Source organism: Thalassophryne amazonica, unplaced genomic scaffold (assembly GCF_902500255.1).
Source record: "Thalassophryne amazonica unplaced genomic scaffold, fThaAma1.1, whole genome shotgun sequence".
In the NCBI taxonomy this organism is placed as follows: Eukaryota; Metazoa; Chordata; class Actinopteri; order Batrachoidiformes; family Batrachoididae; genus Thalassophryne; species Thalassophryne amazonica.
Window position 1 is genome coordinate 158617 of NW_022986279.1, and position 21352 is coordinate 179968.

Sequence of the window (21352 nt, forward strand, 5' to 3'; positions counted from 1 at the left end):
ATAATAATAATAATAATAAACAGCGCAATTACAATAGGGTCCTCGTAGGACGTTGCCTACTCGGGCCCTAATAATAAATAATAATAAACAGCGCAATTAAAATAGGGTGCTCGTAGGGCTTTTTCCTACTCGGTCCCTAATAATAATAATAATAATAATAATAATAATAATAATAAACAGCGCAATTACAATAGGGTCCTCGTAGGACGTTGCCTACTCGGGCCCTAATAATAATCATAATAATAATAATAAAAATAAAAAACAGCGCAATTACAATAGGGTCCTCATAGGACGTTGCCTACTCGGGCCCTAATAAATAATAATAATAATAATAATAATAAACAGCGCAATTACAATAGGGTCCTCGTAGGACGTTGCCTACTCGGGCCCTAATAATAATAATAAACAGCGCAATTACAATAGGGTCCTCATAGGACGTTGCCTACTCGGGCCCTAATAAATAATAATAATAATAATAATAATAAACAGCGCAATTACAATAGGGTCCTTGTAGGATGTTGTCTACTCGGGCCCTAATAATAAACAACGCAATTAAAATAGGGTCCTCGTAGGACGTTGCCTATTCGGGCCCTAACTATACAAAAGTTCCATGTGTGCGGACGGGTGGAAGCTTTTGAAAATTCAAGGTAAAAATTGGCCATTCTAGGGGTACCCAAAGGGGAAAAGCCAGGTACGACATGTCCAGAAGGCTGGGGAAGTTTGAGTGGGCAATCTCATTTTGAGTTAGCCAATACATGGCCCTCAGTGAGGCAGTCAGTTTTATAAGCTGATTAAGTTGAAATTGAACAACATTTTATTGAGTCTTACAGTAAATAAAAATGAAATTGGTCACTGGATCCTTAAACTCTGGACATGATCAACTCTACATGGTGGATCCTTGATCTCTGGACATCTGTTAGTTTTTGTCAAAAGCATTTCCTTTCAGACATTATTATTGGCATGAATGTCTTTCCATACCTATGAGCTGCAGCTCTTGCAAATGTGCTGCAGGTCAGGTTTATACAGAATGCAAGACGTCTTATTTTGGGAGGAAAAAAACGTTTTAGTCGATTGTAGTTTGTCTGTATTGCAAAGTTTGTAAGAGGTGTCATTTTATTTAAAGTGGCGATTCGTTTTGAAGTTATTAATTCAGAGCGGACTCTGTCTCTGCCGAGAGCTGCGCAGCGTTTAAAGCTGTGACAGTGGAGCGGAGGACGATTCTTGTTTCCCGACTGCAACAAGATAAGAGTCCCAGTTAGTGACTTTAATCCACACAAAAGTGACTCATGATGTTTTAATGGCTTTCAGAGGGATTAAGAAGTGGACTTACCGCTTCTGAAGAGCAGCAAATCAAAGATCCATTGGCTCATGGCTATACACAGTGTTTGAAGTGTGAATTGAAGCATTGCTTTGATTCACGCTTCAAACTGGAGTTGCGCTGCAGAAACGGTTGTTTACAGACGCTTTATTGAAAATCGCAACGGTCCAAAATAAGCATAACGGTCCAAAATTATAGAGTAATGGGCTGTAACACAAGTTTGCGCTAGCTAGAACCCTGGTATTCCATTCATAATAACTGTGGCTTAAAGTAGACCTGCATTGAAATAAATGTGGTCAGATCTCAGAAAGAAATAGCTGATATGTATTTATAAGACCCTTATCAAATCAAATCAATTTTATTTATATAGCACCAAATCACAACAGTTGCCCCAAGGTGCTTTATATTGTAAGGCAAGAGCCATACACTAATTACAGAAAAACCCCAACGGTCAAAATGACCCCGTGTGAGCAAGCACTTGGTGACAGTGGGAAGGAAAAACTCCCTTTTAACAGGAAGAAACCTCCAGCAGAACCAGGCTCGGGGGGGCAGTCTTCTGCTGGGACTGGTTGGGGCTGAGGGAGAGAATCAGGAAAAAGACATGCTGTGGAAGAGAGCAGAGATCATTCACTAATGCACTAATCACTAATGAGCTGGACATGCCAGAACATGTCCTGTGAGGCTTCATCATGGCGTTGCTTTGCACCATGTGGCTCCGTCCCGACGCGTGGAATTCCTCCGCTCCTCTTTCCATGACAAAAACTCCTGTAACAGTGGAATGTGCCGTTCATTTCCAAACTGAATGCTGTGTTGATCCGGGACGTCGTCTGACTACCACAGAAATTGCAGAAGACGTGGACATCAGCACTTTTTCGGCACATTGAGACAGACGTGCGGAGAAATTCGCGCGCCGGGACGGAGCCGCATGGTGCAAAGCAACGCTGTGATGAAGCCTCACAGGGCATGTTCTGGCATGTCCAGCTCATGCACAATTTCTCGGATATTCACACGACTGAAAAGCCACCGAAAGCCGTCTGAAATCCATATGAAAGCCGTCCTGTGAGACCAACACGGAGGTGGTTTTGTCCCGCGCCATGAGTGGCTCCGTGGTGCATTTCTCCGCTTCTCTTTCCATGACAAAATCTCCTGTAACAGTGGAATGTGCCGAAAAAGTGCTGATGTCCCCATCTTCTGCCATTTCTGTGGTAGTCAGACGACGTCGCGGATCAACAAAGCCTTCACGTTGAAAATGATCTGGTTGTTTCAGTGGGGTTTCAGCCTGTCGATTGGCGCTCGGAGTGTGCCGCGCTCTCAGCCACTGTGGGTGGTCTTTAAACCAGCTGGAGCACTCCTTAATCTGTGTAATCCCCATAAAATCGTTCCTGAAAGCCATCTGAATTTTCCGAATGGTTTTTCACCTGGAGGTCTCTCACAGTTTCTGGAAAAATTTGATGCAGCAAAGCTCCAAATCGTTCAGACATTTATTTGCAATAAAAATCCGACGAGAGGGGTGGACCAGTGCTCACTCAAAGCCTGCTCACAGGCGAATGATGCAACCGACAGGTGTGAAAAAACTCACGCATGCGCACGAAGGTTCAAGCTTGGCTGATGCAATCACACGTGATTCAAATCCATATGGTTTTTGCAAAAAATAAAAAGGTCCAATACTTTTCTAACAGACCTCGTACATGAGATCAAGCAATTTTTCCCTGTTTCAAAACAGGGAAAAATAAAGTTGTGTCTTTATGTTTCTGGGGAAATTAGTGTGAATACCAAAACTTACATGTTCAAATTTTAATAAAAAAGCAGAATCAAATTTACTGATAAATTACTGACAATCTTTCCAAAAGATTTTTGTGATTGGACAGTTCCAGAAAAGGTTTTTTTGCAAAAAGAACAGCTGGGATCAAGAGTTTTGATCAATTTGACCATATATTGATTAGTGGGGTAAATTCTATGCAAAAGTTTAAACGCTACATCTTTCAGTTTGTTATTTATCATAAGTTTTTGGAGGATGGACCAGCTCTGGTTCCAGATATTATCACTTACAAAGTTTCGTCAGTAGAAAATTACATTTTGCACAGATATTACATCTTGTTGAAATAGGGCACTAACTCTTTTGTTATTTTTACGAGCGTTAGATGTAAAACAAGTTTTCCCAACAGCAGTGTCAGTTACACATGATACAGACATATTTCCATTAAAGCAATTCAACTTGAACAGTTCACAAATTACTTTGGAAACTGCATCAGACACAATTGCATATTCCTTTGGTGTTACAGCAAGATTATACCTTTAATTGAATTCATTGTACCACAATAAAAGTCCATCTTTATCAAAAAGTTGACCCACCAGTTGGATATGCTTGTTAAACCAATGTGGAAAAAATAATGATTTGTTCTTATAAAGTATAATTTTGGTTATTCCAAATAAAAAGAATTATGAGAAAAATTATGTTTTATAAAAGTGCCCATGCTAATAGTGATTGTTTGTGAAAAGTAGATAATTTTGCTGGAATCTTGTCAACATTGTAATTACAGAGGAGGAGGAAATTAAGGCCACCAACAGGTGAGAATATATGATGAGGGAAGATATTCCAAATGGAAGTCTGGTTTTTTAAGATAAGATTTTATCCAGTTTATTTTGAAGGTATTGTTTAGAGTTGTAAAGTCAAGGAAATTTAATCCACCTTTCTCATACGGGTTCATTATGATGGATTTTCTCAAATAATGTATGCGATTTTTCCAAATAAAGTTGAACAGCATCTGGTCTATAGATTTAAGGGTAGGATTGTCTAAATATAGTGATAAGGCAGAATAAGTAAGCCGTGAGATTCCTTCCACTTTAGAAAGCAGAACTCTTCCTTTCAAACTTAGATCCCTTTGGAACACTAGTTGAAACGCTTCTTTGTTTTATCAATTATGGGAGCAAAATTTATAGCACCTCTCTCCTTATAATTTTTTACAAATAGTAACGCCCAAATATGTTACTCTCTTTTACAGGGATATCACAAATTGAAACTAAATCACAATTCTTTATTGGGAGGAGTTCCCATTTTTTTATATTGAGATTAAGACCTGAGACCTCAGAGAAAGGTTGTATTAAATTTAGGGCATATGGGATTTGGGTGTTATCCTTTAAAAAAAAAAGTGTGGTGTCATCAGCTAAATGACTAATTAAAATTTCTTTATCAAAAACAGACATACCTTTTGTTTAGTGGATATATAACTAGTAAGTATTTGGGTGGCTAAAATGAATAAATAGGGAGAAAATGGACAGCCCTGAAGGATTCTTTTATTCAGGTTGAATCTGGGAGAGGTGCCTGCTTTTAATTTAACTGTACAGTTGTTATTTTTATAGAGCATTTTAAAAGCATCACAGAAGAGATGGCCAAAACCAAATTTAGGAAGAGAGCTGAATATAAAATCGTGATTAACAGGGGGTCATGTGGGTTCACTGAGCAAGATGGACGCTTGAGAGAGGTCTCCCGATAGAGGCCCTCCAGTTTATTTCGCTATCAAAATCCGCTTCTCAGTAACGAATGGTTGTTACTGGCCAACTGTAAAAGTTATCGGGTCGGGTGGTGTTTGTTTTGGAGTGAGCAATGACGACTAGGACAGCAGCGGCTAAACAAAGTGTGGTAGCTAGCAGTGCAGCGGCTAATCCAAGGCCCGCTAGCCAAACTGTGGACTCCGGTGTGTTAATGGAAATGCAGCAGTCTCTACAGAAAGCTATGGAAGAAATGGCTAGAGTTGGTCAGCTTCTGACAACTCTACAAAGTGATGTGAGTGAAGTGAAGCAGGCTAATGTGGAGCTACATGGTGATATGGACGGAGTCCTGCTGAGACTGGAGGAGGACGAGCAACGCATCTCCGAGCTGGAAGATGACAACAAGAAGCTTCGCCAATCTGTAAATAAAAGCACAAAAAGATGCGAGGAACTCCATCAGGCAGTAGAGAATGCAGCTAATCGAGATAGACGCCAGAATTTACGCCTGATTGGGTTGAAAGAGAGGATGGAGAACGGAAAGGTAGAGGAGTGTGTGCGAAGTATAATTGCTGAAGCACTTGGTGTTGAGCTCAACCCAATACAGTTACAGCGGGTGCACCGCGCACCTGTGCTGATAACCGGAGGACAATAAACCACCCAGACCGATAATCATCAGGTTTCTGAGCTACTTGGAACGACAACGGGTGCTTGCCGCTGTGAGGGAGAAGTATAACAGGAAAGAGAGTATCATCTGGAAAGGCTGCAAGCTGTCATTTTTCCCTGATATGACCAGTGAAACAGCGGAAAAGAGGAAAAAGTTCATGGATGTCAGACAGAAGTTGCACGAACTGGATGTGCGTTTTACCCTGGCTTATCCAGCAGAGTTACGCATCACCTGGAAGGGTAAACGGGTGATGTTTACGGACCATCGCCAGGCTATGTCCTTCTTAAGTAACAACGAGGAGGAGGAGGAGGAAATGGCAAAGGAATTGCAGTAATGCGGCTTTTGGCAATCCAGTTTTTTTTTCTTTCTCCTTTCCCTTCTTTTGGGGGGGAGTAAATACGGGTACACTGTGGAGGCAGTTGCCACATATGGACATTACTCTGTAATCTGAATATAAGGTGGTTCTTGGCCGTAGTATATTGATTATTTTCAAGGTCGTTTGGTTACTTTTGTTTAATAATGGTTACTTGAGAAATTATAATGTATACAGGAGGGAGAAGTAGAGGGGGATCGCTAAGGGCGACCACTTGTGTGTCACATGGACCACGTTTATGGGAGGTTTCTCTCTGAACAGAGAGTTGGGGGAGGGATATGGGGCGGGGTGAGTTCGTGGGGTTACTTCAATTGTTCGTTCTTAAGAATATGGTTTTTTTATGTGTATTTGCGTGTTTAAATGGATAAATAATGGCACTTTTTTCTTTACATTTTATCTTTTCAGTGGCAGCCAGGTCTATTATAATATATATATTTTTATAATGGCTAAGTGTGTAAGAATGACAACTTGGAATGTAAATGGACTTCAGAACCCGATAAAGCTTAAGAAATGCCTAACATACCTGAAATCACAACAGACTCAGTTGGCCTTTATACAGGAAACACATTTGTCAGACTCAGAGGTACTTAAATTAAGGAGGGACTGGGTGGTGCAGGTGTTTCACAGTTCATATACAAGTAAAAAGCAGGGGTGGCTATTTTGGTGCACAAAAAACTTATTTTTTCTATTATAAAAGAACAAAAGGACTCAGAAGGAAGAGTGATATGTGTGGAAGCTAATGTTACAGTTTTTATTGATTGCTTTGACCTGTTTGAAAAAACTGGGAACCTCTCAGCCTTCATCATCACCACCTCAGCAGAGCAAAAGACACCTCTTGCAAACGTGTTAACCCATTCTCATTGGATTGACACATTTCTCCCACCGTTTTTTAAAACGGTTAACACAGATGTCATTCAAGCAGTCAAAACTCCACTGTTTTAGCTACAGTATCCTAACAGAAACCATATGTTCCCAGCAATTAGAAACTATCTGATCTGTATGCAATCACTGAATCACCTGTTTGACACTTCTTCACACAAATCTTCAATTTGCAATCAGTCTGTAGTAGGCCTTAAAAGGTGCCATGCCATGCATTGCCAGAGAGAACATTGAATGCGATGTGGTTGAGGCCATGTGGCCCATTCCTCAAGACAGAAGAGACTATCAATCATACTCTATACTCGTATAGGCCTACTAAAGATTTTTGTTCTTTACTGTAAAAGATAGATTTTTTTATTTTCCTAATTTCTTATAGGCCTACAGTAATGGATTCTACATATTTTGATTTACATCCTTCTGTAAGAATATTTCAGTTGTCAGCCACAAAAAAAGCCTGAAAAAAAGAATGTAATTGAATCAATAAAATATGCATCAAAGCAAATCTGATTCTGGATCCATTTTTTGCAAGAAGGCAGCAAACAGCACTGGCATGTAACATTTATGGGCTACAATGTCAACCAGTGTTGCACTGATTCACACTGAGTGCTGTATTTTGTATTTTGTTGTCCATTGTGTTATGATTGATTGTAAGTGCTCATACACTTGTGGGCAAGTTGTGCTGTTTGAAGGCAAAATTTGATTTTGTTCCTTATTTTAAATGTTTGGCACAGTTAGAGCCTTTTGCAAACAAAATGTGTCATTTTGACCATTGGGGGCACTGTTTAGGCCTCTGTGTTAACTGTTTTGAAAATGTGGCTTTTGAGTTGACTGTTGCGTCAAAGCAATCAATAAAAACTGCAATGGGGTTAAGGTTACTTTATGTAATATCTATGCCCCGAATATAGAGGATGCACATTTTTTCCATAAAGTAAACAAAATAATGGGGGGCTTGTCAGGGGATCATACAATAATTGCGGGAGATTTTAATCGTTTTACTTGTAGATGTTGCATTAGATAAGACCACCTTCACCAGAAATAAACCAAAAGACAGAATGGCTATTACACTAATGATGGAAGCTCTTGGACTAGTGGATATATGGAGAGTAGTCAACCCGAGAGAGAGGAACTATACATTTTATTCGCATAAACACAAATCATATTCCGGAATTGATTACTTTTTAATAAGTAATAATCTGGTTGGGAATGTGTCAGATTGTATAATGGGACCAATAGCTTTAACTGCGCAGTGATTTTGGAGCCAGATCTACGTAGGTAGAAGGGGTAGATGGAGATTAAATGTGTCTTTGTTGCAAAGCCCTGAATTTCTTAAGTTGCTGGAAGATGAGTTGGATAGTTTTTTCAAAATTAATATAGGCTCAACAGAAAAGATTGGAACAGTTTGGGAGGCATCAAAATCTTATATGAGAGGGCAGATTATTGCTTATGCCAGCAGACAAAAAAGGGAACATTCAAAAAAGATAGTAACAATGTTCCAACTGCTGTTTCCAAGGTGCAGTGTCTGCAGTGATGCTTTCGCTGTATCGGACCGTCGTGGTGAAGAGAGAGCTGAGTAGGGGGGCAAAGCTCTCAATTTACCGATCGATCTACGTTCCGATCCTCACCTATGGTCATGAGATTTGGCTCATGACCGAAAGAACGCGATCGCGAGTACAAGCAGCCGAGATGAGTTTCCTCCGCAGGGTGGCTGGGCGCTTCCTTAGAGATAGGGTGAGGAGCTCAGTCACTCGGGAGGAGCTCGGAGTCGAGCCGCTGCTCCTCCACATCAAAAGGAGTCAGTTGAGGTGGCTCTGGCATCTTTTCCGGATGCCCCCTGGACGCCTCGCTGGAGAGGTGTTCCGGGCACGTCCCATTGGGAGGAGGCCCCGGGGAAGACCCAGGACACGCTGGAGGGGCTACATCTCTTGGCTGGCTTGGGAATGCCTAGGGGTTCCCCCGGAAGAGCTGTCTGATTTCCCAGGATTTCCCACGCATGAGTCTCATTCTGAAACACTGGATTCTGGGTGGTAGGAGATCCAGTGCTTGTCCTCCCAGTAATGAAACAAGAGGTTTGTGGTCAGTTTCAAGACAAAAGTGTTTGCCAATCAGGAAATCACAAAAACGTTCACATGTCCATGTAGAAGCTAAGGCCTCTTTTTCCACTTGTGCGTAACGCTGTTCTGTAGGAGACAGTGACCTTGATGCATAAGCCACTGGTCGCCATCCGTCCTCCCACAGCTGCAGAAGAACACCTCCCAAACCATAGGATGAAGCATCTGCCGATACTTTGGTGTCTCTGTTCGGATCGTATTTTGCTAGCACTGGGGGTGAGGTCAGTGCATCTTTTAGCACTCTGAAAGCTTTTTCTTGGTCCACTCCCCAGTACCAAGCATTCTTTTTGGACAAAAGATCTCGCAGAGCTTTGTCTTTTTCGGCCAAATGGGGGATGAACTTGCCCACCTGGTTTACCATACCCAGAAAACTCCGCAACTCTGACAAGTTAGTTGGCTCTTTCATTTCTGTGATTGACTCTGTTTTCTTTGGGTCTGGGCTGATACCTGTGTCTGCAATGATGTGCCCCAAGAAGACCACTTTGTTTTGAGAAAGTTCACACTTTTCAATGTTCATTGTTATTCCTGCTTTTTCAAGTCTCTGCAGTGTGGCATGGAGACGGGTGTCATGCTCCTCTTGAGTGCGTCCCCACACCAGGACATCATCAATGTGACACACCACCCCTTCCAGTCCCTCAGTGACCTCTGTCATAGTGCGCTGAAAGTGTTCGGGCGCAGAGTTGATCCCGAAGGGTAGGCAATTAAAATGAAACCACCCAAAGGGTGTGATGAAGGTGGTCAGTTTAGCTGATTCCTCTGACAAAGGGATCTGCCAGAAGCCCATGTTAGCGTCTAATTTGCTAAACACTTTGGCTCCTGCAAGCATTCCGAGACTCTGTTCGACTGATGGCAGCACATATTTTTCTCTACACACGTACTCATTCAGTCCTGTAAAGTCCACACATAGCTGCAATCTGGGGCTATTCTTCTTTGGGACAACGACCATGCCGGCGCACCAGTCTGTTAGTTCCTCAACACGTGTAATCACACCAAGCTCCTCCATTCTCTGTACTTCCTCCTTTACGTTTCCCATCAAAGGCAAAGGGATCCTCCGTGGAGTTTTGAGAGAGAATGGAACAGCATTTGGTTTGAGCTTTATGTGATAAGTCTGCTGCACTTCTCCAAGACCATCACAAAGTTTGGGGTAAGTTGTTTTCAGAGTGTCCATTGTTACATTGTCAACTCTCACTAGCAGGCCAAGAGCTGTAATGGCAGGAGGGCCTAGCAGTGGAGAACTGAGATTTTTAACAACATAGACCTTCTCTGTTGTCTGCTTTCCCCTGAAGTTGAGCTGTAGCTTTGTGAATCCTGCAACATCCAGTTGTGTCTTTCCTGGCCCTGACAGTGGCTTTTCTGGATGCCGGAGGACCGGTTTTTCTTTTCCAAATATTTTGTTCAAGTCTGTATCGGCTATTGCTGTCACATCTGCTCCAGTATTGAGCTTGAAAGTCATTTCAGTGTGTCCCACCTGTATGTTGGCTGTCCATGCCTGGCTGTTGGTGGACACTGATCCAAGGAAGAACCCTTGCTCTTCTTCCTCCTCCTCAATACTTTGCACCGCCTTATTTTGCCTGCAGACCTGCTGGTAGTGACCTTTCTTCCCACAGAAATGGCATTTTGCAACATTGGCAGGGCATTCATGTTTTGGGTGTGAAGCACCACCACACTTATAGCACTTGTTTTTTGGTGTACTGTTGTTGGTGTGCTTTTTTTTACATTTTTGGGTTTGAACTTGTTAGACTTTGTTTTGTCAAACTGTTGTTTCGTTTTGACCACTCTGTCCACTGAGATTGCATTTATTTGCATCACGTTTGTTTCACTCCTCAAAGCTGACTGCTGCTTTTTGATTTCTTCTGATTGGCTGGCCAAATTCACAGCTTTTTCCAAGTCCAAGTCCTTTTCCATCTGCATGCGCTCAGATAGCCTCGTATCGGCCAAGCCCACGACTATTCTGTCTCTTATTAGCTCATCATGGAGCGTCCCATGGTTGCAGTGCTCTGCTAACGCATGCAGGGCTGTAACAAATGCATCAACAGTCTTGTTTGGCTCTTGTCTGCGCATATTGAACCATGCGTGCTCGTAGACTACATTTTTCTTTACTCTGAAAAAGTTGTGGAAGCCATCACTCACTTTGGTGTAGTCCCGCTGGTCTGCCTGGCGCAGTTTTAGGCCTCTCAGGACGTCATCTGCTTCATCTCCCATACAATATATTAGAGTGTTGACTTGATTCTCCTCCGAGCTTGCAGACAGATTACTTGCCTGACGAAATCTCTCGAAGCGACGAACCCACTTTGTCCATTCATGAGGTTTGGAAAAATCAAAGGGCTCAGGTGGCTGGATGCTAAATGTTGCGCTGGGAGTGCTAGCTGCGGCGCTAACTCCTGCCCTCGGTGAGTTAATTGCCGGTTAATTACTGTGTGGGCTTGCGCCTGATGACGTCTCGTTGTGCTGCGAGTTTGCGGCAAGGGCAGGTGCATTTTGCGGCAGTGGCATCTTGTCTCAGCACTTCCTGTGGCATCTGCGTGTGTTCCGGCAGCTGCCGCGCGATCCATCCATCTACAACTTATTAAATAATAATTATTACAATGGAACATAAATGTTTGCTTTTGCATGTTAACAATTACAATATATGGAACAGATAAGCTGTTTTGAAGATAAAATCTGTGCAACTATTGCTGTCAATTCAACACTGTTTTTCTTTCTGTTTTTTTGTTATATTTACAGGATTTCCATGTCACACAGACTTTTTTTTTTGTGTTGTATCGATGGTTAGATCTGATTTTTACTTATCCTCATTGCTGGAACTTTAATGAACGAGTTTGAAGATTTTTTAAAACTTGTATTTTTATTTTTTTCAGCTATGATCTGTTAAAGTATTTACATGTACAAGTCTGACATAAATAATTAAATGAATAAATAAAACAGAAAACGCCAGCATGTGCCCCGGCACATTAAGATGCCACCGGAAGTGCTGCGAGAAATATAAAAACAGCAGCAGCTGCCGTGACAGTATATGGATGCCAGCTTTTTTTGATACTTGTATCTATATTTTTCATCTCTGGTCTGCTTATGCTTTTACATGTCTGAAATAAATAGATCAACTGTGCGCTGGCACATAAAGATGCCAACGAAAAAGTGCGGCAGCTGCCAACGCAAAAGGGCGGCAGCTGCCAGCGCAAAAGGGCGGCAGCTGCCAGCGCAAAAGGGCGGCAGCTGCCAACGTAAAAGGGCGGCAGCTGCCAACGCAAAAGGGCGGCAGCTGCCAGCGCAAAAGGGCGGCAGCTGCCAACGTAAAAGGGCGGCAGCTGCCAGCGCAAAAGGGCGGCAGCTGCCAGCGCAAAAGGGCGGCAGCTGCCAACGCAAAAGGGCGGCAGCTGCCAGCGCAAAAGGGCGGCAGCTGCCAACGTAAAAGGGCGGCAGCTGCCAGCGCAAAAGGCGGCAGCTGCCAGCGCAAAAGGGCGGCAGCTGCCAGCGCAAAAGGGCGGCAGCTGCCAACGTAAAAGGGCGGCAGCTGCCAGCGCAAAAGGGCGGCAGCTGCCAGCGCAAAAGGGCGGCAGCTGCCAACGTAAAAGGGCGGCAGCTGCCAACGTAAAAGGGCGGCAGCTGCCAACGCAAAAGGGCGGCAGCTGCCAACGCAAAAGGGCGGCAGCTGCCAACGCAAAAGGGCGGCAGCTGCCAACGTAAAAGGGCGGCAGCTGCCAGCGCAAAAGGGCGGCAGCTGCCAACGTAAAAGGGCGGCAGCTGCCAACGTAAAAGGGCGGCAGCTGCCAGCGCAAAAGGGCGGCAGCTGCCAACGTAAAAGGGCGGCAGCTGCCAACGTAAAAGGGCGGCAGCTGCCAGCGCAAAAGGGCGGCAGCTGCCAACGCAAAAGGGCGGCAGCTGCCAACGTAAAAGGGCGGCAGCTGCCAGCGCAAAAGGGCGGCAGCTGCCAACGTAAAAGGGCGGCAGCTGCCAGCGCAAAAGTGCGGCAGCTGCCAACGCAAAAGGGCGGCAGCTGCCAACGTAAAAGGGCGGCAGCTGCCAACGTAAAAGGGCGGCAGCTGCCGGAACACACGCAGATGCCACAGGAAGTGCTGAGACAAGATGCTGCTGCCGCAAAATACACCTGCTGTCTCTCCGAGTTTGGCTGCCAGGTGCTGCCAGTTGCTCCCCCTCACTCTAAACTTTAAATCTCCTCATTTTCTGCCTCTCATCCAGTCTGTTTTCTGAACACAGTACACACGTCGCTGCCCTTGGAAGTAGTGAGCTGTTTTTGCTGTCTGTTCTTTCCTTCTTTGACCGCGAGATGCGCGCGCAAGCGTGCGTTCACGCACCGTCCTTTAAAGCAAATGTGGAGATGTCTGGAGTTCAATTTGATGTTGACATGTCCTGGACTTATGTCCTTTTTTAACTGTGATAAGAGAGTTTGAGGAGAGAAAGGAACTAACTGCCTGCAGACAATTTTTTTTCTTCTTTCCTCCTTTGACCGCGAGATACGCGCGCGCGCGAACGAACCTTCAAGCGAATGTGGAGATGTCTGGATTTCTATTTGATGTTAACATGTCCTCTCTCAGGACTTATGTCCTTTTTTGTACCTTTTTTAACTGTGATGTGAGAGTTTGAGCAGAGAACAAGGAACTAATGCCTGGAGCCACACTTTTTTTTCTTTTAATTGTTCACATGTGCGCGCGTGAACGAACGTCCATGAGTGGACTAGAGATGTCCGGACTTTTCACTGGATATTTCTGGCAGTCATTCGGCTTTTTTTTTTTTTTTTTCCTCAGCATGTAGTTTTTACTGCATTAAGTACACGGTATAACAACAATCCTGTGTGATTTATACTGCGGGAACAACGAAACACAGCAGGAATCATCAGCCCTCGTGCTGTTGTGGCACCGAGCTGCATCGTCTTGGCACTGAGTTCCTTCCACGTGGCGTCGTCATAATGACGCACGGCGCAACTGGGAGCAACCGGGAGCACCTCCGGTGTGAAAGGGTCTTAACAATGCATGTATGCGTGTGTAATATATTTGAATACACCACAATATGTGTGTGGCACGTACCACAATAGGTTCGAAACGTAGCTTCCGATGTCATGCAAGCTTTGATACAAGCTTCGATACAAAGCTTCGGCGGAAACGGCCCAACATACGACACAGGATTCGATGTACTGGATCCAGACAGCATCACCTCCACCTAGCTGGTAAGTTATCTGCAGATTGTCTCCGTAAACAGGTGAGTGCTGAGGCACATGGTCTTAGTGTTTTTCACTTAAAGGTTTAGTTTGTCTCTGAGATAGTAGATTGTGCCGATGGGAATAAATGGGACGTTTAGGCCTGTGTGTTTCTGCTGCTAATATTAGCATAGCATGTTTCGTAAATTGTGCAGTGGTAAAAGAGAAAAGGCCTTTTGTGACAAATTACAGCACCACACTGCCAAACACAACCACATATTGTCTGTAATGTGAGCAGAACATAGTTTGTACTTTCAGCCTCAACCCGGAGAGAGGAGGCAAAACTAACACAGCTAACGTCTCTGCTCGTTAAAGAGCTCCGAACACTAAAAGCTTCACTTCCACTCTGATTTCTGTACGACTGAGTGAGGCTGTGACCTGTCAATTATGACAGACATCACATTATCTTCCACTGTAGCTCCTCTCTAAATAGTGTGTGCGTGTGATCATGCTGTGCTGAAACATTTTAGCTATCACACACTGTTATTGTTATTGTGTGTGTGAATGAAAGAGAGAGAGAGATTGCAGGACTTGACATAAACCAATTTGCCCCACTGGCCACAGGGCCAGTAGAATTTAGAAGTTAGTGGCCCACAGTGTAGGAGCACTGGCCCATGGTTTTGCGTGCGAGAGTTCATGATATTCCACCTTGAAATCCTGCAAATAAAACAGCCTACATAACATAAACCAATCCAGAAAAAAAACATAAAATAGTCTATGGACCATGAAGTAAAAAAAATAGAATTTATCAGAGGGCATTCTCAAGTGTAAGAAAAATAAAGTGACTCACATAAAATTTAGAGGGCATTTCTTAAGCAACCCTCAGAGTTGGCTAACTCACAGTCAGAAATGTAACATACAGATGTAGGTCCATATCAAAACTAAAACGTATGCCTTGTCTGGATTGGAGTTATACGAGGTCTGTCCAGAAAGTATCGTACCTTTTTATTTTTTTCAAAAACTATATGGATTTGAATCACGTGTGATTACATCAGCCAAGCTGGAACCTTCGTGCTCATGCGTGAGTTTTTCCACGCCTGTCGGTTGCGTCATTCGCCTGTGGGCATGCTTTGAGTGAGCACTGCTCCACCCCTCTCGTCGTCGTTTCATTGCGAGGAAATGGCGGAATGATTTGGGCTTTTTTTCCATCAGAATTTTTTCAGAAACTGTTGGAAACAGGCAGCTTTGAAACCATTTGAAAAATTTTGATGGCTTTTGGTGAAAATGTTAAGGGCTTGGCAGAGATTAAGGAGTGTTACTATCGCTTTAAGGACGGCCCACAATGGCGCACGGCGCGCCGCGCTCCGAGCTGCGACGACAGGCAGAAACCACCAGATCATTTCTAAATGGATGGCTCTGTGGATCCGGGACCGTCGTGTGCAATTTCTCTGGTTATCACAAGAGCTGGACATCAGCCATTTTCCGGCAGATTTCACTTTTAACAAGAGATTTTGTCATGGAAAGCCGCGCGGATGCTTCGCGTGTCACGACGGCAAGCAAGACAAAGAACACCTCCGTTTCGGCATGTCAAAGGACAGGTTGGGACATGCCTATCTCGGCTTTCAGTGCTTACCAGTCAAGTGAGTATAAGAGAAATTGTGGAGAGCTGGGCATTGTTGAGCCCTGGATTGTCCTCCTGTGCTGAAACATTTGAGCTTTTAAGGTGCCCATATATTGTTGTTGTTGTTATTATTGTGTGTGTGTGTGTTAACATTATGTTAACAAAACGGAACGGAAGGGGGGCACCTTTTGAAAATTTAAAGCTTAAAAATTAGCCATTCTAGGGGTACCCAAAGGGGAAAAGCCAGGTATGACAGCCTAAGTCCCTTTATCATGTCCAGAAGGCTGGGGAAGTTTGTTGAGTGGGCAATCTCATTCTGGGTTAGCCAGTACTTAAAGACTTAAAACATATTTATTCACTTTCTTATGAGTAATTTTTATTTTATGTTTTATTCTTTTACTTCTGTTTTTAATTAGGCATTTGAATTTTTCTTTAATTTTTATGTTGAGGCACCTTGAGATGGCTTTTGTTGTAATTTGGCGCTTTATAAGCTGATTACATTGAAATTGAACAACATTTTATTGAGTCTTAAAGTAAATAAATATGAAATTGGTTACTGGATCCTTAAACTCTGGACATAATAAACTCTACATGGTGGATCCTTGATCTCTGGACATAGAAATAAAATCTGTTAGTTTTTGTCAAAAGCATTTCTTTCAGACATTATTAGTGGCATGAATGTATTCCATACCTATGAGCTGTCTCATTTTTTTTTTGAAAAAACGTTTTAGTCGATTGTAGTTTGTCTGTATTCCAATGTTTGTAAGAGGTGTCATTTCGTTTTGAAGTTATTAATTCCGAGCAGACTCTCAGCAAAGAGCCGCGCATCATTTGAATCTGTGACAAAGGAACGGAGGATGATTCTCGTTTGTTGACTGCAACAAGACAACAGTCCCAGTAAATGACTTTAATACACACAAAAATGACTCATGATATTTTAATGGCTTTGAGAGCGGTTAAGAAGTGGACTTGCCGCTTCTGAAGAGCAGCAAATCAAAGAGCCACGAGCCATTGAATCAAACCATTGCTTCAGTGATTCACGCTTCAAACTGGAGTCGTGCTGCAGAAACGGTCGATTACACGGTCCAAAATAAGCGTAACGCTCCAAAATGATATGGTAACGGGCCGTAACGCCTGTTACGATAGCTCGCTAGCTGGCGCGAGGCTAATGTGAAGTGTGTGCGCTTGTGAGTGGTTTGTGACAGTGGAGGGGCTGCTCGGTAGGGACAAACACTGCGATAGAAGTCAGAAAGAGTGATAGAAGTCAGTCTCCAAACACAAGCAGCTACAAAAAACCCCACCAGAAATAGAAGCTCGATTTGTCGCTAGGCGTTTTTAACAAAGAAAATGCCGCTAAGAGGATTAGGAAAGTCTCCAGTTCAACTCAGAAAAGAATGAAAATGCTCCCACGGATGTTTACACCAAAAGATCACTGATTCACTCATTTTGCTGTCAATCAAAAAGGAATTCAGCCTAAGACAGATCATCCAATCATCATGCAGAAGCTGAGTGTCTGGGCCAGCCGAGGCCAGCCCACTGCCCCATAGACGCTGAGCGTCCGATGGGCGGGACAAAGCCCAGCATTTATCCAATGACTCGTCTCGTTTTGCTGCATGCTTTGTTTCGCTATTAAAGCACTGTGAAGCTGCGAGAATGAATGAGAGGAAAGCCGCGTCGTTACCAGTGATAAGAAGCTGATTCTGAACAAAAGTTGAGTGCATATTTAGTCAATGACATGTACACACAACAGTATATATTTGATCAGTTATTTTTTGACATTTTAGGGGAAGCTGAGCTTCCCTTGCAGTCTTAGAGCAATCGCCTCTGAGACGGCGAACTATGGGGGCGGTGACGAACACATTTAAGCAGGGGTGTAAGCAGCTCTCAGTTGAATGGAGTCAGAGCTCCATCTACTGGACAAATGGTGCAAGGACATTTTACATTGCCGACACATTATTTCAGTAACTGTTCTGTTTGAGAATTTATCGGCAAAATTTCGGCAGACGGTGAGTACTTTGAAAAGGGCTTATATCGGCTGATAATATCGGCTGGCCGATGTATTGGTCGGGCTCTAATATACACACTAGTTTTATTATTATTATTTTATTATTACTTCTGTTTTGTCACTTGATTTTTAAATGGACCACAATGGAAATAAGTATTTTCACTTTCTTGTGTCATCCATGTATTTTTAACATCTTTACAATTATATTATGTCCTTAAATTGAACTTACAAAAAAATGAGGTATGCACTCACACTTTTAATATATAGATGAGTTACCGCCACCTGCTGGAATGGCGTGTGAGTCCAGAATGTAGTTAGCAACGTTAGCTAATATCCATAGCTTCTCCAAAGCTATTAGTCCTATCAGTGTTCCACTTTGGTGGTGTTCATCCTTGACCCAAAAGATGTAAGCATACCAAACTGCAAATGTTAAATGGGACATTCAGCCAGCAGAAGGTCTCCTCCACAGCTTCAATCTCTTGATGGAGTTTGCGGAGACACTTTCCTCACATTTTGGAGAGTAGATATATCCTCTTCTTTCTTCTGGACTTGATGTTTTCAGGGTTAGAAAATTCCACTTGTCCGGGGACATCGACTAGTAGACATAGACTTTTGACCTATGTCTAGTTGATATTTTCCCCTGCTAGACATATGTCTAGTTAAAAATCTTGTCAGTCTAGTGATTAAGTGCTTGACAAGACCAAGACCAAGCCCTGGATTGTCCTCCTGTGCTGAAACATTTGAGCTTTTAAGGTGCCCATATATTGTTGTTGTTGTTATTATTATTATTGTTGTTGTGTGTGTGAGAGAAACATTGCCCTCCTGCTGTGCTGAAATATTTCAGCTCAGGCGCATTTTAAATAGTCAGAGTATGATTTAGCGTTTGGGAATTTGTAGGATCTGGGACTCTGTGTGACAAAAAAAATTTTGCAGTCTCTTTGTCATTTCATGGTGTCCCCATTCAGTCAATGAATGCACAGATTATTATTTTTTTCACTTCTAATCTTTATAAGCTGCTGCTGCAGTGCCTTGGTACTTTGTGATGCTGTAGTAGCTTTTCTAAAGTTGCAATCCAAGTTGTGATGGTTTTTGCTTGTTTTGCAGTGAAGTTACAGGGTCAAGGGAAAATTGCAAACAAGTTGTAATCATTAGTATTACTTTTGTATAATACATTAAAAATTAAAGGGAACTTGTTCCAATTGAAAAAGAATTTCGGTGTCTCTGTACTGGTATCATGCATTTTTTACTTTCTAATACCAGCATTTGTATCAGCCCCCTCAATAATCCATACTGGTTGGGCTTTTCCTGTGCATGCAAATTTGACTCATGCAGTCAACCACAGAATGGCAGAAGAAACATTTGCCGCTGTTTGTCAGTGTTTTATTTATCTTTTACAGCACAATTGCCATGAAACAATTGAAACAGTCACCAAATAATGTTTAGTTTATCCAATTAACAGTTGTGTTCAAGTGAAGATGGTCATATTGTCTGAGCCTGTGTCTCACTTTGTCACTCACTCTGAATGAAACAGTCTCTCTGCAGCCAGAAAAAAAATGCAATAATATTTTCTGGAATATAAATTGTGTAAACAATAACATAAATGCCACAGCAAGGTGGTTTACACTGGACTCACCTTATTCATGGACAACTGTCAGTCACTTTATGGAATGTTCCACATCCAAAAGAAATTCACAACTGAAACTGGTGTTTTCCCAAACATCAGAGTCTGTGCTGCATTAATGGATTCAAACCATCCGATCCATGCGTGAAAATTAAGATTGTGACCAGTCCGATCCGGTATCGGGATCAGCTTCCAATAATGACATAATTCATGTATTGGAAAATACTGATCAAACCCGTGACATTTTCTGATACCGGAGAAGAGCCACTGTGAATCCTCTCAACTGCTGCTGTTTGCTGCTGAACGGGAGGATTCACATATGTGCGTATGTGTGTGTGTGTATATATATATATATATATATATATATATATTATATAACATGATTGGGATTGAAAAGGAGATAGGAGCATCTTCTTTACAATATGTAAAATGGAGTTTAGATGTGATAAGGTGACATTAGTGCAGGGATTTGTAAACGAGTTGTTATTGCACATGATTGTGGCCATATTAATATTGCACATGATTTGTGGACATATTATTGCATGTGGTTATTGTACAGCCTGACAGCAGCAGGGAGGAATGACCTGAGTGGCTCAGAATGATCACGTGCCACTTGGTGGTGGTGTCCAACTTTCTTGCAGAGCACAGACAGTCTTGATCTGAGATATCTAGAAGGGTTTGCCTGCGTGAAGTTAAGCGAACATGCACTGGATGCTCTGGTTTCCTGACTTTCCTGGCCTTTTCCTGACTTTTTCACAACAGTACTGATGGCTATAAATAGGGCTGGGCGATATGATCTAAATGTTGTGAAGGTGTAGTGACATGGACCCACAACAGGGGGTGCTAATGAATGGACAATGGATAAGCAAAAGAGTAACAATTTAATGTTGTGAATCGCACAACTTAATACAGACAATATCAGAAAATACAGACTGCCAATGGTACAGATAGGTGACGTGTGGGCAGGCTCGAGGATAGAAGACCTCTGGTAAGAGAAGAGCCGGATTCCACACGGCTTCCACCGCCAACGGATCTGAAGAACACCGGAGCCGCCAAGTCTCGAATCCCCAGGTGGCCACCGCTCCTCGGTCTCAGACCCGGTACTGCTGGCAGAGGACAGAACAGATGATGAGGGTGAGTCCACACACTCAGTAAATCCTTTAGTCAATGAGGGAGGGAGCACCTCCACCTCCAATCACACACTCGTGCAGCTCCTGTTTTATCACTTATCTGAGTTGGAGTGTGGGGTGAAGCCGTCACAGTCCACACTGAAACGCCAATCCTCAGGCAAGGAACCACTCAGAAAAAACGGCTGCAAAAAGAGATCAGAATTTAACGCAGTTTAAATTCAGCAGAGAAATTACCTTCCGTAGGCTGATTTCTCGGCGGGGAGGTGGAGTTGCAGTCCCGCTCTTGTAGTGGTGGTGATGAGTGACAGCTGGTGCTGATGGATGACAGCTGTCACTCCAGCGGCTCCGACGCCCTCACGTGCTTGAAGCCCGCACTCCAAGCAGGGCGCCATCTGGTGGTGGTGGGCCAGCAGTACCTCCTCTTCAGCGGCCCACACAACAAGACCCCCCCCTCAACGGGCGCCTCCTGGTGCCCGACCAGGCTTGTCTGGGTGACGGGTGTAGAAGTCGGCCAGGAGGGCCGGGTCCAGGATGAAGCTCCTCTTCACCCAGGAGCGTTCTTCGGGTCCATAACCCTCCCAGTCCACCAGATACTGGAACCCCCGGCCCCTTCGACGGACGTCCAGGAGCCGACGTACGGTCCATGCCGGCTCCCCGTCGATGATCCGGGCAGGAGGCGGCGCCGGTCCGGGGGTGCAGAGGGTTGAGGTGTGATGCGGCTTTATCCGTGAGATGTGGAATACTGGGTGGATCCGCAGTGAAGCTGGCAGTTTCAGCTTCACTGCAGCCGGACTGAGAACCTTGATGATCTGAAAGGGTCCAATAAACCTGTCTTTGAGTTTTTGCGACTTCACCTGCAGTGGAATGTCCTTAGTGGAGAGCCACACCTCCTGCCCGGGCTGGTATGCAGGGGCCGGGGAGCGCCGGCGATCTGCATGGGTCTTCGCCCTCGTCCGGGCCTTCACCAGGGCAGAGCGGGCGGTCCGCCACAC

At 43.7% G+C, this 21352-nt stretch overlaps 1 protein-coding gene across 4 annotated transcripts in view; it reads left to right on the forward strand.

Moving 5' to 3' along the window:
* LOC117505959 (cytoskeleton-associated protein 5-A-like) overlaps positions 1-21352 on the forward strand; it is a 123681-nt gene that overhangs the window by 18383 nt on the left and 83946 nt on the right. For 3 of the 4 annotated variants that reach the window (XM_034165500.1, XM_034165498.1, XM_034165501.1), the window contains exon 1: positions 13991-14045. The exons of the other annotated variant lie outside the window; for it this stretch is intronic. The gene's annotated coding sequence lies outside the window, so the exon portion shown is untranslated. Of the gene's footprint in view, positions 1-13990; positions 14046-21352 lie in introns of those variants that run through there. 4 annotated transcript variants of the gene reach the window in all.